Here is a 16,702-nt window from a genome sequence, read left to right as displayed (position 1 = left end):
TGAGTTCAGGGTTACAGACTTTAATTTTCTATCTTGCTCCTATCGGAAGAAATGCAGGTGAACATTATACACAGCATTCCTCATTATAGCCTAAGGGCAAGAAAGCCCTTTCAAAAGTGAAAAACTAAATTGGCATTTTTTCACTATCAGGGCATATCACCTACATCAGGACATGCCCTACCTTTCACATACACTGCACCCCGCCCACAGGGATACCTTGGGCCTTCTATAGGGGTGTCCAATGTGGACAGAAAGGGAATGGCTAGGCCTGGCCAGTCGGGACACTGGCCAGGTCAGCATGGCATTTAGCAACTGCACACAGACACCGCGGTGGCAGGCCTGAGACACCATTTTAGGGCTACTCGTGTAAGTGGCCCAATCAGTGCTGCAGGACCACTAGTAGCATTTGAATCACCAGCCCTGGCACACTCCGTGCACTTTACTAGGGACCTACTGGTAAAACAATTATGCCAATCATGGATAACCAATCACAATAACAATTTATACAGAAAGCATATGCACTTTAGCACTGATCAGCAGTGGTAAAGTGCTCACAGTCCTACTGCTAACCACCACCGGTCAGGAAAAACAAGGGAGGAAGAAGCAAAAAGTTTGGGCATAACCCTGCAAAAAGGGCCATTTCTAACACAGAACATGATAATCCAGCAGATTAGAGGTGTTGCAATGGGGGCCAGCTTCTCCCCTAACTATTGCTGTTTACGCATGGGATGGTGGGAGGTGCTGGTCCTCAACACTCCAAGGAGGTGCTCGACAGGCATGTTGTTAAATGGCTAAGGTATATTGCTGACTTATTTGTAATTGGGCTGGGCAAAAAAAGAAAGTGCCATGAATTTCATAGCACAAATTAATGTCAACAATATCAATTTACACTTTACAGCTAACCTGAGCCAAAAAACAGTTTGCTTCTTGGATGTAGAGGTATACATATTAAATAAGAAAAGTGAAACCAAACTACACCAAAAACCAACTGCGGGAAATTCCGTATTACATGCCAGTAGTTTCCGCCCTAAACACCTTATACACAGCATTTCATTTGTAGAAATGCTTAGAATTAGAAGAATATGCAGCATTGACATAGATCTAAAAATAGCACAAAGGGAGATCAAACTCAGATTCCTGGGAAGCGGTTACTCAGAAAGTACCATCAACGTGGCCATAACTGAAACTCAAGCTTTATGTAGAACAGACCTGCTATTTATTGCAACAGGCAGTGAGATAATACTTCTACACAACACACAAAAAGCACAGGCTAAGGAAAGTACACAGCTAATTCGGACTTTCAACAAACAGAAAAAAAAATATTTAATATAATCATGAAGAATTGGGCAATTGTTCTGAGTGACCCTGTGATAGGGGACATACTAACTAAAAGACCAACCATCACCTTTAGAAAAGCAACTTCTATGAGTGACATTCTAGTCATTAGCAGCTCAGAGACCAAAACAAAATCAAATTGGCTGACACAAAGGAAAGGTTTTTATTAAATGTACCGCATACCGTGAATGGAGATTTGGTATCAATAACACATCCTACACTACACCATTTAGAGATCAGCATATCCACATCCCAAAAATCCTAACATGTAAAACTGACCATGCAGTATATGTGTTGGAGTGCTCTTGTGGACTACGATATGTAGGAAGTACGAAACTACAGGTTCAAAAGAGGGTTCTCCAACACATCAGAGCAATCACCAACTCTGCTCCAACGTACCCAGTGGTACAATATTTTAAAGCAGTATTCGAGAATAAGTTAGAGCATCTCAAGTACTATGTACTAGATTCAGTTTTACACTCAAGACGTGGAGGTAATCGGGAGGCAACGCTAAGAAACCTAGAAACGCGTAACATCTTAGAGCTTGATACCAAAGGCCCACATGGGCTGAATGGCAGTGAGGGTTTCTACACTTGTCTCTAACATCACTAACAGCCTGATTCATCATACTCCCGTTTTGCGAGCCCCTAATAGCGATTCATAGCGAATCGCTATTAAGGACTCGCAAAACGGGATTCATGTAGGAATATGCAAATAAAATGCGATTCCTACTAATTCCTTATTTGCGATTAGCAAATTGCTAATCGCAAATAAGGAATAACTCCCCATTCATTCCTATGGGCCAAAAGGCCAAAAGGCCAAAAGGCCCATAGGAATGAATGGGGAGTATTCCTTATTTTCGATTAGCAATTAGCTAATCGCAAATAAGATAGCGATTGAAAGGGTGCCAGGGGTGTCCAAAGGACACCCTGTAGCACCCCTTAAATGCTAATGTGAACGGGGGTTGCGCACACACATGTCCAAAGGACATGTGTGTGTGCAACATGCAACTCAGAAAAATGCTTTTAAAAGCATTTTTCGGAGTTATCGCTATTTACCACGAGGTTTGACCTCGCGGTAAATAGCGGCCCGAAATTGCGATTTCGCAATTTTTAAATGGATGATGAATTACATTTAAGGAATCTCAAATAGAGATTCCTTAAATGTAATCCATCGCAAATTTGCGAAAACGCAATTACCGATTTTTGCATTTAGGATGATGAATCCCAAATGCAAAAATCTCACTCTCAAAGGGCCAGATTCTCAGAATCTGGCCCTTTGCGAGCCGAATTCATCTTCATGAATTAGGCTGTAAGAGGTTGAGACAAGAGTACAATACGCCTTACTATACTCACCCTTAATAGAAGGTTGAACATCAACATGACTATTTGCATATAACAATGTGTGTACACACACACAATACCAGCTTCTATCTATATTTTAATTTTATTATAAATTTAACATTTTATTATTGGGGTGGCACAGAGGGAGGTGTTTTTAAGCATGTAGCACTTTATAATACACTTTATATTGAAAACATACAGCAACTCAGGCCCGCTTGGGCAATACTATGACATACTAGCCAAGAGCAACAGAGAATGAATAAGGGCTAGATGGTGGCTAGTTGCAAATTCATTAAGCGTAAATTAAAAAGCTCACACACACAGACATGTCAAAGGAGAATGGTCTCAACAGCATGTTACAGACTGTGCCTTTTTTTTTTTTTTAAGTTTTATGGTTTTATTACAGGGAAATACAGCAATACAAATGAGCCAACACCAAAAAGAAAGAATTTGATCTTTGGATGCTTACAAAACATAAAAAAAACATAAAAAGTCCACAAATTGATTAAATCCAATCGGCGATTGGGGCCCAAATTTTCTCCCCCAGAATTCTTCTTTTGATACCTTTTAACTTATATATAGCAGACTCAATATTAAACAATAACAATAATTTTTCACGGCAAGTAAAAAAGGAAGGGGGGTCTGGATTGATCCACTCCCTAGAAATACAAGCTCCGGCCACTGCCATACAAATAAATAGAAAGTAAGTTACAGATCTTGATCTAGAAATAGAAGAGTCCATTCCTAACAACACCATCTCGATGTTTACTGAAATATCACAATTAAGGACAGCTGCGAGAAAGCTTTCAATTTGTAGAAAGAAACTCCTAAGTTTAGGACCTTGAAAGAACATATGCAAATCGTTAGCTGCATACAGCCCGCAGCGACTACAGCTCGTTCCAGTGGTAGTGCTCCACTTGACAACCTTGCTGGGGGTATAATAAAGATCGTGTATACACATAAAGTGCTGAGATTTCATCATCCCTGTAATTAAGCATTCTGAAGCGCATTTAACTGAAGACAAAACATCAATACCAGGGACACCTAGTTTAGTAACCCATTTCAGCTGGCATTGTTCCATATCATCCCCACATTCTTGAATCAAGCTTGTATAAAGAGGACCTATAGGGTTTTTTTATGAAGAAGTTCCAATAAAGACATTTTTGTCATACTCGCTGAAATAATAAATGTATGGCTCTGTAGATAGCTGCGGATCTGAAGGAATTTAAAGAAGTCATTTCTTGCCAGCGAAAATGTGTTCTGTAGTTCTTGAAAAGATGCAATTTGACCATTGTTAAATAAGTCACTTAAATATAATAGTCCTTTCTGTACCCACCTGTAGACGGTAAGATCACAGAAGATGTTTGGCAGAAGCCTAGGAGATGCTCAGGGGGTGTAAGGATTTAATTTAGATATGCACAAAAGCTTGCGTACTTTTTGCCAAGTTCCAAAGGCTGACTTCAAAGTCTTATACTTTGTCTTTTTATGGTAGCTCGACTCGAGAACCTTAAGAAAGCTACATTTCACTTCTTCGCCCATGATCAGTTCATAAATAGATGGAATTTGACATGAGGTAATTTCTGCTCTGTCACCAATTTTGAGAGGTCTAATAAATTGAAGCTTTGCTGCTAAATAATAAAAGAAAAATAAGGAACATTCCATCCTCCACACTCCTTGCTCAACACCATTTTTTTTAAAGCTTTCCGATGGTGCTTATAGCCCCATAGAAACCTAGAAGTGGTCCTTTCTAAACTTTTGAAACAAGAGGGAGAAAATTCCAGCGGTATAGTACGGTACAAATATAACACTTTTGGCAGAGTCAACATTTTTAAGATGTTGAGTCTACCATGCAGTGATAAGTGTAGATTATCTAGACGTTGTAACAATCTATTAATTTGGGATATCACGGAACTTATATTAAGTTCAGGTATTTTCTCTATGGGCAAGGATAATCTAATTCTTAAATATGTAACCTCTGAAATAGTAGGAATGTTTAAAGGTGTATTGTCTCCTTGCATAAAATCTGCATCTTTTCTATGTTTAGTTTATACCCAGAGAATGCCCCAAATTGTTTAGCGAGTTCGTTAATTGCAGGAAGAGCAGTCTGCACGTCGGTAGTTGTTATAACGCTGTCATCAGCGTAGGCCAATGCACGGTAGTTGATATTCGCTAAACAAATGGGGCTAATCCTTTGTTCCATGATAAACCGGTTAATTAAGGGGTCAATATAGAGTGCGAAAAGTAAGGGGGAGCAGGGGCATCCTTGACGGGTGCCCCTAGTAATCAAAAAAAAAGGAGAAAGTTGGCCATTAATTTGAATACACGCTTTTGGGGCAATGTACATAGTTTTTAAAGCCGTTAGAAACCCCGGACCTAGTCCCTTCCTAACTACCACGTCCCATAAATAGTTCCAAGCAATCCGGTCGAAAGATTTTTCAGCGTCTAAGAATATGAGTCCAACACTAGACCGGGTTGCCTGGGACCAGTCCAAGAACGTAATCACCCGTCGGATATGATCCGCGGTATCTCGAGAAGGAATGAAGCCGTGCTGATATTTAGAAACCAATAAAGATATGACATTAGATAAGCGTGAGGCAAGGATCTTAGAAAAAATTTTGCTGTCAGCATTTATGAGGGAAATGGGGGGAAAGGATGACGGTAGCAGGGGAGGTTTGCCCTTTTTAAGAAACACAGTTACGATGGAATCATGCCAGGACTGAGGGGCTAGGCCTTGTTGAGCTATTTGAAATAAATCCACCAGTTCAGCTTTTAATATGTTTCGAAAGTGTTTAAAGAACTCCAAGGAGATGAGATCGGGACCTGCAGCCTTTCCAGAGGCCAAAGATAATAACGACCCCTCAATTTCTTCCCAGGTAATGGGCAAGTCCAGATTCTCCCTCTCCTGCGTGGATAAGGTACCATTCAAGGCCTGATCAATAAATTGATTAATCGGTCTGTGCAATCTCCTGCCGTATCATCAGTGTAAAGTTGTAGATAAAAATCACAGAACACTTTGAGTATATCTGCAGTACTATTAACTGTCGTACCTCCAATATCGTTAATTCTATCAATACTAGCAAAAACAGCCTTTTGCCTTGCCCTCTTAGCCAGATGTTTTCCTGAGTTTTCACCCACCTCATATACCTCTGTTCGGAAGGCTGCAAGTTGTTGGGCAAATTTTGTAGCGAATCCCTGATGGGTCTTGACCTTATGAGCCAGTAGCTCCTTAACAATATTGTCTGTAGCTAGCCCCTTCTTGCAAGCCTGCATTAGACGAATCTCTAATAGTCTCAATTTATTCATCTCACATTCCTCATAATTTTGAATCACCCTCTGTTTTTTTATAGAGTAGCTCAGAGTTTCTCCTCGAACCCCGCACTTAAATGCGTCCCAAACTGTCTCTAACGAGGCAGAGCCCCTATTAAGAACTCAGGGATCCAGGTAATCATATGTTCAACATAGGATGCATCAAACAAAAGCTTGCGATCAAAAGACCAAGGCCGGGGACTAAATGGTGAAGTTGACTCGAAACTAAGCATAATGGGGTTGTGATCTGATACAATTTTAGGTAGGATTCTGTATTCCGTTTGAGTCAGCTCCTTGAAAAAGTTCCTTGCCACTAAGAAATAATCCAGCCTAAAATGTTTTTGATGTGGGACATAAAAAAAAGTATATCCATAGGTTCCCACCCTTTTCTCAAAACCCACATCTATCATACAGTATTCTTGGACAATCCCCTTAACTGTTTTGAATACATTCTTCTTTCTCCCCATATATGCAGTGTTTCCACAAATGTTGAATGTTTCATCCAAATGGAGATTAAAGTCCCCACATATGATTAATTTGGGTGGCCATGAAGCCAGCTCTAAGCTTAATTGATGGAAAGCTGTGGGATCATCAACCGTAGAGGCATAAACTGAACAAATAGTAATAAGAGACCCCCCAAGTTTAAATTCAGCAATGACCCATCGTCCCAGTGGGTCTTCTTTAACTCTCTTGACATCCCCAACACCAAACCTCTTCAAAATGGCCACCCCCCCTTGTCATAGAACTTTGACGAGAGCATCCCACAACCTCCATTCCCAGGTCCTTAAGCCATCCCCTGTTTGACCAGGAGACATGGGTCTCCTGTATACAGATTACATCAACTCGCATAGTTTTGAACGCCTGAGCAGTTATACCCCTTTTTCTTTTATCATTTAACCCGCAAACGTTGATAGAACAGATCGAACATTTAGCCATTATCTTGTATTGGTATAATTCCGCAGTTAATCTTACATTTACAAAGACAAAAAATTACTGCAATCGAACTCAGCCATAAATATTTCAAATACCCCAAAACTAAGCATCCTTCAGCTGTATTTCCCTGCACCCAACACAACACCCTTTTCCCTCCAACCCCCCCCCAGATCCCCCCTCCCAACCCGCCCTCCTCCCAAAACCCCACCACCAGAAGCTTAAGGGCAAAAGCCCTCATTGATGGAAAGTGAAGATGAGCTAAGTGGTTCTGCCTGATCCACCCAGGTGTTTGATAGTCTTATATCTTATCCCCAATACTCTTAAGAGGAGAGAAAAGAAGAACCCCAGAAACCTAGAAAAAAGAAGAAAAGAAAAAAAAGAAAAAAAAAATCCTAACTGGGGTATGTAGCCTTTATCCTGTCCTCTATTACATTTCATCTAAAAATTGCTGTGCTTTAATCTCGGACATGAAAAAAATGGTTTTCCCCTTATATACCACCTTGAGCTTTGCAGGGTTTAGCAAAAAGACCTGCCCGCCTTTAGACTGGATTGGAGCCATTAGCTACTTAAGCCTCCAACGTTGTTGCACTGTTGCAGGACAGAAGTCTGTCCTTACAAAAAACTCATGCCCCAATCCCTTTCTAGTCTTTGAAGGTCTAGCTTGATCATATAAGATCTCACGGAGTAGGTAATTTTGCAAACAAATAAGAATAGCTCTTGGGTTCTTGTTCTCCCCCCCCTGATCACGTTTTTGATTGAAGGGAAAACGATGAACTCTAATGATTTCTTTATCCCAGACCCATCCCTGGAGATCTGGAAAAGCGTCCGAAAACAAGTCCACAACAAAACGACGAATGTCTCTCCCCTCTGATTGTTCTGCAACCCCCAAAATGCGCAGATTATTGCGCCTTGCTCGATTCTCCAGGTCGGTCAGCTTCCAGTCAATGTCCTGCCTGGTATTCGCCAAGTCCTTGATTGATTTATTCTGTGTAGACAGTTCATCCTCTACAGCAGAGATGCGGGCTTCAGTCTCATTAACTCTTAAGATAGTTTCACTGCTAGATTTGGCTAGGCGACGTACTGCGTTCTGCAATTTTCGCACAGCCCCTTGCGTGCGAAGCCCCTCCGCCTTAGTCTCCTCTCTGTGAGCCATGATTAGCCTGTACATGGAAGTTTGCAAATTGTAAATAGACTTGAGTGTGATTTCTTTGTCTCCTTCCAAAAATTCCTGGAGCTCGAGTTGGGTTTCCGGAGCCGCTCCAGCACCTTCCCACTGCGGTTGAGCGACTGCACCAAAATTATCAACCAAAGGAGGGTTTTGCGATTCTATAGCCTTGCGAACTGTATTTGGAGTCCCCTCATTCATCAAGTCGTCAGAGCCCAGAAATTCTTCCTCAGAGTTTTGGTTGCCCTCGTCAGCCCAATCCTTTGAGGATAGGTGGCCTTCATTGATCACATCCTCGCCATTCTCACCGTCGGATACTAGTGAGACATCAGACATAGAGTAAAATTGGCCCCCTGACTCAATAGATTCAGCATAGTTTGAAGTTAGAGCTGCCCAATTTTCCTCTCCGTTGCCCCCTACATTAACTTGTGGTGAGACTCTGACCTCACCTACCGCTTGGCAAAGTTCAGCAACATCTTTATCAATATCTTCTTCTTCAAGGGGGGGAGGAGCTTCACCTAATTTTGCAGGAGTGAGTAGAGAGTTGGAACCACGATTTTTTTTTGAGACAGCACCTGATGGGTCAGCTGTAGCGACTCCTTGTGCTCCTTGCACCTTCCCTTTAGTGAGAACTCGAGGTGTCTGCATAATATTCTTGTTTGGGATAGTTACATTTTTTTTCTGAATAAATCAGGTATTGTAGGCTCCTTACTAAGAAAGTTTTGCTGGCGAACACGGGTCTCAGGAGCAGAGCTGTCTAGGGGATTAAGTTCTGGTGCAGGTCTTGTTGAGATACTTTCAGCATTGCTAGGCGCCGTGCTAGCTGAGTTGTCTACATCGGCTGAGCTAGCAGCTGTTTTTGTTCTGCCCCCTCTACCCTTAGGTCCCATAATTTTCCGTGTCGCCTTTTGACTGAGTTTATGCTAGGCGGGGCAAACCAACTCCTCTTATAACAGTACCAGTATTTCACTATTGATAGAGTCCCACCAGTACCAGTACAAACAGTCTCGAGGGGTCAAGAGAAATAATAAAGGCAAGCCTGCCCGGTATCAATTTAAGCCCAGACACACGAGGAGAAAAATAAAAAAAAGAGAAAAAAAATCACAGCATTAAGTTCGGTTTTCCTGATTCTCCCCTTCTCTTACCCCTCAGCCGGTCTGTCAGACGAAAGAGAAAGTTTCCAAACTGCTGACTTGTAGAGATTGCAACAATGTTGCAGTGTCCCAATTCCTTTATCCTTTCTTCTGAGACGAAAGCTGGGTGCCGACTGCCATAGACCGAGCCGCGCTCCAAGCTGGACTGGGCTCCGGCGATTCAGCAGCCCCACACCTGTGGCCTCTCAGCGTCTCACTCTCGCGCTCACAAAGCCTCAACAATCCACAGGCCATGGTGCTTCCATCGGCACGGCTCCGCCACAGCTCCGGAGAACGAAAAAAAAGAGCCTCCTCCCAAGCGAGTGCGAGTGCCGTGCTTGATCGAAAAACCGAAGCAGCTTGCCAACGCATAGGCTGTGAACCGGTCCGGGTGCAGGCAGAACGCCACGTAGCTCCTCACTCGGCTGCAGTAGCCGCCGCCATATTGCATGTTACAGACTGTGCCTAATGTTATTCTTAAATGTTTTAAACCAGTTACTTATTTATCAATTTATTTATTTTTGTATTTATACATTCAAATTTTATGTATTTATAAAACAGTGAATACATATTTATCAGTTGTTAAATTGACTTGCCATGTAGTTGTAATTTGCTGTGACCATGCAAAGTTGAACGTGAGTCTGTTTTCTCTGTTTGTTTTCCACTTGTCACTTTAAATAAGAACAGTAAAATATAGCTGCGTAATGTGATCACGGCCTGCATAGGACGATATGCGTCATGGTGGAGCACTCAGCAAATAAACTAAAATGTACCAGCAAAAGTGAGTTGTTGTTTTTTCCACCAAAGCGAAAGGAAAGCAAATGAACAATGGATTGATTTTTTATATATATATATATATATATATATATATATATATATTCACTGAAAAAACCATAGGTTTCAGGAACGTTTTAGTTAGAAATGAGTATTTAAAAAACCTTAGAAATTCATTGAAAAAACCCTAAGTTTCAGAGACGTTATAGTTACTTGGACATTTGACTCATACAAAACCATAGAAATTCGGCTGGTATAGTTAGTTCAGCTAACTATAACTTGAGCCCCCGCAATGCACTGCGGATGATGTCACATATTACATCATTCATGACAGGTCAGTGACATCACTGAAGACATCATTATGACATCTCAAATGACATCACTGATGACATTATCCAGTGACTGTGTGTTTCTGTAAAGTTTAAATATGTTTATATATATATATATATGGACCAAGGTGTATTGAAGAATGAGTGGGTGTATAAGTGTCTGAAAGGATGATTTCGTAGGTGTGTGACTGACTGTGTAAGTGAGTGATTAAATGTGTCTTACTGAATGCATGGGTTAGTGACTGATGCAGACATTCACACAGTTTAGTTTGTCAGTTGGTATGGAAGCGGTTGCATGGGTTGGTGAGTAGCTAAATGAGGGTCTATATGAGTTATTGATATGTTGTCTGAGTATCTGTATGGGTGCCTAAGTGTCTGTGTGGGTGGGTGGGGGGTATGACTGTGCATAGATGTGTGAGTGGGTGATTCAATGGGTGTATAGGTTCAAGAGTGCATCTGTGAAGGACTGTATGGGTGAGTGAGTGTGTGAATGGGTGTGTTGGTGAGAGCATTGATGCCTCAGTGGTACAGGTGGAGGAACTGCTTATGCGAAAGGCAGTGAGTGTTGGAGTATTTAAATGACTATATGTGAGAGTGAGTGATTGCGAGAGTGGCTGTATGTATGATTGTGTGCTTGTATTAGTTATTGTATAAGAGTGTAAGTATGTGTTAGTATATGTTTGAATAAGTGAGGTGGAGCATGTATGACTGTATAGGTGAGTAAATGGGAGTGTGATTGATTATTTGCATGTTTGACTAGGTGTGTGAGTAACTGTATGGCTGAGTGATGGTGTGTGAGTGTCTATAGGTATGTGAGTGCATATGATAGTGCTGTATTGATGGTTGACTTCATATATGATTGACTGTATTGGTGAATGAGTGGATGTGTGTGTAGACCTAGGAATTAGTGAGTGGGTATGTACTAACAGGTATTGCTGTGTCTATGGTTTCGAAAATGGGTGTATCAAAGGTTATATTAGGGTTTGAGGAGGTGCATCAGATTATTACGTGGATGATGTCATCAGTGATGTCACTGAATATGTCATGAATGATGTAATATGTGACATCATCAGCAGTGCATTGCGAGGGCACGAGTTATAGTTAGCTAAACTAACTATAACAGCCGAATTTCTCTTGTTTTGTATGAGTCAAATGTCCAAGTAACTATAACGTCTTTGAAAACCTATGGTTTTTTCAGTGAATTTCTAAAGTTTTGTAAATGCAAATTTTTAACTATAACGTCTCTGAAACCTATGCTTTTTCAGTGAATTTCTAAGGTTTTTTAAATGCAAATTTCTAACTGTAACGTCTGTAAAACGTATGTTTTTTTCAGTGAATTTCAAAGGTTATTTAAATATCAAACTAATATTGTGCTATTTGTCAATAGTACAGTTTTTTCTAACTTTTCAACTACATAAAATAAACTGCAAAACTGCTATGTAATGTATTTCACAAATTACAGTGAGTTTTTAAATAATACAAAATAATGTAACATTCAGAAAACAATTTTTCTCTGTCATCAGCTTCTACCTAACTCACAGTGATGTCAGTGTAGTTTCATCATAAACAGCAGGAAAAAATTGTTAAAAAAAATAAATCCCTAATTCTCGCAAATATAATACAAAATCAACACAAACACCACATCCAATATTATTTCCAATCTTCAAATCTTACCTTTACTTTGTAGGTTCTGTTCACATTTTCCCAATACTCCAAATAATGTATCAAAGATTTTGCTTTGAAATCATCCAGTATGAATTCCTTAAAGTATCTCTACACCTTCCCACTAGGCCGAATGATGTATCTAAAATTTTTGTTTCAGAAATATCAAGTATAAGTTGGGTAATTCATAAGGCAATCTTGGTTTCGTTTCCAAGTGTGTATCGTTGCAATGACTTCAACCATTATTACAATTCAAATAAACTGTATAATGTCCACTTGTGGTACTACTTCCAGCATGGAAAACAACAGCAACTGCTACAAAAGTTCTTCCAGAAATAGATACTTGACTAGCAACAGCATTTCTAATTTTAGTTTCCACTTTTCTTCCATTTGTTATACATCATGCAGCATTATAATCAAATATTTTCCATATCTTTGTAGTCATAAATAGCATTGTTGATTTCCATGGAGAACAGATCATCTTGTGATCAGCTTCTTTTACTAATTTGGAAATGGTACAGATTTGCATTCAGGTATTGTTAAATATAGAAATCGTTCTCTGTCAACTATAGTGCTTGAAGTTAATGAACACTGTTCACATATATGTTCCCATTTTTAACTGAGTCCAAATAAACTCTCAATTTGATTTCCTTCATCTTCTAGTACTCCAAGCAAAACCATCAGAAATTCTTGTGCATCTTGTTGTATATTCCAGTACATGTATCCAACAGTTGGCAAATACCTGAAGCAGAATGGATCTTACTTCTATCAGTTCTCAATTCTTGAAATAAAGTATAAAGTGACGAACATAATCTTTTTTCCTGACTTTCCATATTTTCACCATAAACATCTTCAAGATAAAATTTAACTTTTAGAATAACATTACCATAGCAGTTGACACCAGAAGCATTTTCTAATTGGTATCCGACAACATCATCACATGTTTGTATTTTCTGCTTCTCTACATCTTTTCTTTTCTCTTGATTTTGTGTCTGGTTTTCAACCATAGTTGATTCTTCAACATGTTTATGTTTTGAGCACACAACACATATCCCATAAATGGGATATTCACCTAAACTTGGAGCAGAAAGCCTTCCCAAACGTTTATATTCTCTTACACAATTAACATCAGCACTAACCTTGTTCTCATCAAAATCAATTAAGTACAAACCAGACAACGTTCTAACTCAAGATAATGCAACATATACATTCCCTCTTTAAACACATTTCTTCCTACATTTACCAAAGCATTAAATACACTTAAACAATGAGTTTTATGAATAGTTATTGCATATGCTAAACAGAAGGGAAACTGTTTTCTACGAACATACAAGTCTTTTACAAGCAACAAACGTGCAGCAGAACGCGCAATCTGTCTTACCTCTGTAATTTGATCAACTTTAACTTTCACGAATTCAATTCCAAATCTATTTTGATATTTCACAAAATTAACAACTTTCCTCATTGCTCCATTCACTAAACCTTCTTCCACATTCAGATTACGCCTCAAAATTACCCGACAGTTTAAACATAAATCCTAAGCCAGCAGTTTTTGATACAGACTTTTCCAAAGAATCCAATTTAATCTGTAGTTTTTCTGAAAGAAGAATTGTTATTCCTTGATGCTCGATTTTATTAATAGCTTGAATGTAAACTATTTCTTGATTTTCCAATTTCATAAGCTCTCTATTAAATGTATAACACTCTTCCACTGTAGGCATTAAGCAAACTATAGACTTTTTTCTTTCCTTTTCTTGTACATTACTTCTGCTGGTGTGTTTTCATTTGTAAACAAGTTCTTTAGTAGATGACTTTCAAAAGCTTGTTTACCATGTTTGCTTAGAACACCAATTCTTACATCTGTTGAATATTTGCATAATCCTCATCTCTTGCTTGTCGCATATTCTGAGTGAGTTCTTTATATTCAAAATGTAACCACGGATTTACATTTCAAATACTTCCCAAAGATTTCTTAGTGTCTTCATGCAGAAGAGTTTTCAAAACCGGTTCTCCTTTTACTGGGGTTAGCTGTAGCAGATCTCCAAATACAAATAAATGTTTTCCTCAAAAGAGAAAATCATAATCTGTTTGTTATACCTGTTGCATTCTTAAGTGTACAAAAGCAAGCATTAAGTTTGAGACCATGCTCACCTCATCAATAATTAAAAGTTTCATTTTCTTCAGCACTCTTGGCATTTCATAAGAAGCTTCTCCAGACAACTTCTGATATTCTAATTTATTATCATGCTCAACTGGTAACATCAGTAATCTATGCAAAGTAACTCTTTTAACATTGTGTGCAGCTAATCCAGTTGGAGCTGTTACCACACAACATAAATGCGAACCAGTATTTTTTTAAAGATAAATGGTCAACACTTTAATTAAAAAACGTTTACCTCTCCCAGCTTTACCACTGATGTACATCAGAAGAGGTTTAAAAGATGAACACACGGATTCTTTTTTTTTCATGCAACAAGCAATGTGCTATCTGTTAACTCACTTGTACATACATTTCTTTCTGTTCAACATTTACTTGTTCTTCTAAGTTTTCCAATGTAATATTCTCCTTGTGTGCTTGTTGCATTGCAATTTTGACTTCATGCATAGCAATCGCTGCTTCATTTTCCAGTATTGGTTGTCCAAGAGGATCTTGACTACATGGACCACTACTTTAACTATCTTGAGAACTTTCATTAGCTATTTCAGATGTGATAGTCTTTTCCTGTTCAACTTCATCATTCACCATCTTTAAATATGTAGGGAAAATTGTACATGCAATGCTATCTTTACATGCATTAAAAGAATCTTTGTAGCAGTCAAAGTCTCCAAGTAATTCACTTTCACTACGCCATGGTTTAACCTCATCGCTGCTACGGAGATTTTCCTCCAGTGCTGGATCCTCTAAAATGAGTGTGGTCATGAGTTTCAATATTTTTCTTAAAATCTAAAGGTAAGTACACCACTTTTCCTTTCAGCCCTCTTTGCCAGTCTGTTGGTGGCAGTTTACCTGTTTTAGGCTCCATCCGAATTATAGTTTGAAAAGGATGAACAGATTGAATTAGAACCGACTCATATATATTCAATTCTGCCAGTTCCTCCTGTATAGCTACTAATTCTAAGTTATTATGCATTGCTCTAGCAGGCATTTTGTTCTCTTTTAATTTGTTGTAACAATATTTACATATGCGTTGATCACTACCTAACTCAAATCGACCTTCCACCAACAAGTAAGTTGCAAATTCTTCCCTCTTACCATTGTTCTCCTTTTCACTTTTCAAATAATAATCAACATTCCTAGTTTGACTTTCATAATGAGTACGTCTACACCAAACACATACATAGTTTGGTATTTCAGAGAACACTACATTAAACTTTCCAATTTCTTCTTCAAACTGATCAGTGCTAATCACCTTCCCATCTCCTTCAACATCTGTAATTATCAAACTTTCACTTTCCACTGACTGCTCTTCTGAAACAAAATATCGCATTTCAATATCATCACACTTTTTTTGAACATCTGATAAAGAACCATGTAAAATACCTGTATTCAGTTTACTTAAATATAATGCAGGACTTTGTACATAGTTTAGTTTCCTTACAAACATCCGCATTTCTGAATGGTGTACTGCTAACATCCTCACGTGATGAAAAACACTTTTACACACCTTTCTTGAAAGACAAGCCAGAGAATGTCCAGGCTTCTCAGTATATTTTCTTACATTACATGAATCTAGTCCTCGTAACAACTTTATCTTTCCTGTTTATTACTTTTCTGTGCATATTCTCGCAGCAAATTTTCCATTATATCAATGGATTACTGTTGAATACTACAAATACTGTTACAACCCCACTTATACACAGGAGCTTGTGTACGTTTCCCTTGCACTTCTTCAGCTTTTAACTCTTCTGCACTTTTACCAACCATTTCCTCTTTTGGAAGGGTACAACCATCCTGAACTTCGTAACAATGACCTCCAGTATCAACTGCAAATGGTAAACTATTTTCCTGGAAGTAACTTTCCTCATTAACCCCTTGAAAGCTCATGACGAGCTGAGCTTGTCATGAGCCACGGCGCTCCGGTTCTCATTACGAGCTCAGCACGTCATGAGCCGTGTAACGCTCGCATGAGGGGATAATTCCCCTGCTGTGCTGAGCGTTCCACGGGAACGGGTGTGGCCGTGATGAGCTGAGCTCGTCATGAGCACAGGAGCGCCATGCCTCATGACGAGCTCAGCTCGTCATGAGCATGGGGGCGCTGTGCGCACCCCCTCCCCCCAGCACATCCCCCGCAGCAAAGGGGTTAAAAAAGGCTCACTAGTAGAGGTATGTTTCCAATGTCCACTAACGATTTTGCAAAAGATGGTTCTGTTCACAAGTCTTTTTCTTCTAGTTTTCTCTTTCAACACTTTCATTAATTTATCCAACACTTTGATCCTCTTCAAAATCACAATGAATAACTTCTATTTTAAATTGAAAGCAGTATCCACTATACTTTCAATATGCTGCACTTTCTTTTTATATTTGCAGCATGTTTTCATTGAATTAAGAATCACTCTAGTTCGAAAAAGTCTCTGACAAATTTTTTTTAATTGTTTTTGTCTCCGGGTAACAGATACTGTTTCTTTATCTTGTTTTCTTTTCCGGGTATTTGAAATTGAAGCTTGCTTCTCCTTACTTGAAAAATTCTTCTTTTTGCTTTGTGTGATGTTATTTTCATTAAA

Source organism: Lissotriton vulgaris, chromosome 3_1 (assembly GCF_964263255.1).
Source record: "Lissotriton vulgaris chromosome 3_1, aLisVul1.2, whole genome shotgun sequence".
NCBI classification, from domain to species: Eukaryota; Metazoa; Chordata; class Amphibia; order Caudata; family Salamandridae; genus Lissotriton; species Lissotriton vulgaris.
Note: the sequence above shows the minus strand (reverse complement) of the source record.